Source organism: Camellia sinensis, chromosome 1 (genome assembly GCF_055761805.1).
Source record: "Camellia sinensis isolate YWXY chromosome 1, ASM5576180v1, whole genome shotgun sequence".
Classification (NCBI taxonomy): Eukaryota; Viridiplantae; Streptophyta; class Magnoliopsida; order Ericales; family Theaceae; genus Camellia; species Camellia sinensis.
In genome coordinates, this window is record NC_138961.1 from 190082621 (window position 1) to 190085542 (window position 2922).

Sequence of the window (2922 nt, forward strand, 5' to 3'; positions counted from 1 at the left end):
TTTATGCCCTAAAATGAGGTTATTTAAATAAAATAAAATAAAAATTAATGAAGTTAGAGGCAATGCATCCTGCATGAAACTATCAGTGGGCCCAAAAGAGTATCCATCATCTGTGAGAGAATTCCTTCTAACCAAATTAAACTTTTTTTGTGAAATTTTTCTTGAAAAATAAAAACAGAGACTCAATTTAAAAATTAAGGTTGCGTTTGGTTCTCTTTTGAAATTATGATTTCAATCAAAAAAATTTAAAATTTATAATCAAACACACAACTCAAAACTGCTCTAAACTCAATTTAAAAATTATTTTCAAAACTCATAACTAAACACATAACTCAAAATTTAATTCAAAACTCAAAACCAAACTATTTTCAAAACTCTATTTAAACAAACAAATCAAAAATTATTTTTTAAAAATTATTTTTAAAATCATAATTTGAGTGTGGAATCGTGTTTTAAGTGATGAGTTTTGAGAATAGAAAATTTGTTCGGTTATGAGTAGTAAATTTTTTTCCGAGTTTTTAATAGTATTTTGAAATTTTTTGAATTTATTTTTTTTAAATTATTTAAAAGATTTCTTAATTTTATTTTTTTAGGGTAAATATTTATTTATTTATTTTAATGTGTACTATATTTCATACATTTGTGTGTTGTATTTTTTAAAAAGTATTTTTAAAATATTAAAAATTTATTTTTGTTTTAAATATATTTTTAAATATTTTAAATTTTTTTATTATGTATTTGGTTATAAATCGAATGTGGAGTTTTGAAAGTAGTGTGGATCATGTGTGGATTTATTCCCAGACGTGTAACTCAAGTTCGACTAGATGTGATTAGAACTTAGGTGTTGCTTAATTTTTTAGGTTTATGCCCTAAAATGAGGTTATCTAAATAATAAATAAATAATGAAGTTTAGAGGCAATGCATCCTGCATGAAATTATCAGTGGGCCCAAAAGAGTATCTGTCATTCCTTCCAACCAAATTAAACTTATTTTGTGAAATTTTTCTTGAAAAATAAAAACAGAGAGACAAGGAAAGGGAAAATACCAACGAAAATTTTTCACAAATTCTTCCGATTTTTTGTTCCTTCCACAAATCCAACATCCAATCACAACACAATTTAATTTTTTTTTACTTTTCACAAATTCCTACCGTTTTCTTTCGCCTCCGCAAATCCCTTTTACAAATCTAACACAACATAATAGTCGCAACAGCATGAATGATGTGTACAAGAATAAAGAGCAATTTTCACACAATAAAATTCACTATACAAACACTACAGCAAATCTCCCACTTACATTTCTGACAAATTCTTGAACACAATTTGTAAAAGAAATTTTTGTTTTTAGCAACTATTGTAAAAGAAAAGAATTTTCTCTCACACCCCTCCTGTAATGTTTGTTTTCAACAGTCCAGTTCTCCAATTTTGTACCCAATTAATCTTTCTAGTACTGCAATTGCACTTCTTCATCAGGTAAAGCCACAGTCAATAGAGAATACTTAACATGGAGAGAGATCTTACCCTTGTCAACCACAAGTCTCGCTCCGGACACAACCCAGTACCCAGGTGGGTCTTGAGGACCTCTCGTCATCTCTTTCGTGTCGATAAACCTCAGAAGTTTAGGCGCCTGTGCCGCAGTGGGTGGGCCGTCAGGATACAGAGCGGAGTTTATGTTTATGTCAGATGGGCGAGGAGGTGGTTTTTGAGCAGGCGTTGAGAAATGTGTGCTCATCAGGGTTGATATAATTCCGGACTTCTGAGCCAGAGCCAGAGATCCATCCCAAGTAGGTGTCTTCACGACTACAGCGCCAATAACCTTAGAAAAATGGATATATTTATAGATTATAACTTAACAGATTATAAATTATAATTTTAATCAAAAGCTGTTAATCTGTTTGGTATAATTATTAGATTATAGATTTAAGTTGCTGTGTAGTGTTTGTTAAATAAGCTGTGAAGTAACTTTTTCAATTAATTTTTATTTTTTATTATTCACTATTTATCTATATTTTTCATAAAAAATAATAATAATATTTTATAGTCCATTTGCGTCTTTTTCTATTTTTTAAAAAATAAAAAATAAAAAAATCTAAGAGTATAACCGTGAATTAATATGTCCACAGCAGAAGCTGATAATCAAAAGTAAGGGGTGAGCAGCTTCTCAGAATCAGCTTTTTTGACTTAAAATAAGTTATTAGAATCAGAAACTGTTTGAAATAAGTTTAACCAAACAGTCCAAAATAACTTTTTAAAAGCCAGAAGCCATAAGCTAGCTCAAAAAAGTCCCACCAAACACCCCCAACAAACACTACAGCAAATCTCCCACTTACATTTCTAACAAATTCTTGAACACAATTTGTAAAAGAAATTTTTGTTTTTAGCAACTATTGTAAAAGAAAAGAATTTTCTCTCACACCCCTCCTGTAATGTTTGTTTTCAACAGTTTAATTCTCCAATTTTGTACCAATTAATCTTTCTAGTACTGTAATTGCACTTCTTCATCAGGTAAAGCCACTGAGAGGGAGATTTATGATCTGGCACAGTCCAAGCTAGGCCGGGCCTAAGTCAAGGCCTTTGCTCTGTCAAATGTTGGACACGAGCTAGACCGAGATCTCAGCCCGGTCTTATGGAGCAAGTTTGAGGTACTAGCGCAGTCCAGAGATGTGCACCATGCTAAGTTGAACAGAATTTTTCCTCAAAATGTCAGGTTGAGCCGAGCTACAACTTATTATCGACTGTGGGGCTCGGTTGAATTCACATTCAGGTTTGATCGACAGGACGGAGCAGGTAGTGCGGTCTCAAGAGAAGGTCACGGCTCCATACTGGGCACAGCTCGGTAAGGCATACTACGTGGCATGTTCAGATTGTAAGAAGCAGATTCCGCCATCCGTACACATCAATATCGTTAGGCAGTTTTAATATT

General features: G+C 32.2%; 1 long non-coding RNA gene across 1 annotated transcript; it reads right to left on the reverse strand.

Annotated features, from left to right (window-relative positions):
• Positions 1 to 1233: 1233 nt before the first annotated feature.
• On the reverse strand, positions 1234 to 1860 carry LOC145823946 (uncharacterized). Its single transcript, XR_014365913.1, has 2 exons — positions 1521 to 1860; positions 1234 to 1449 (listed from the first exon to the last, which is right to left on the reverse strand). It is a non-coding gene; the product is annotated as an uncharacterized LOC145823946 (long non-coding RNA).
• Positions 1861 to 2922: the final 1062 nt, after the last annotated feature.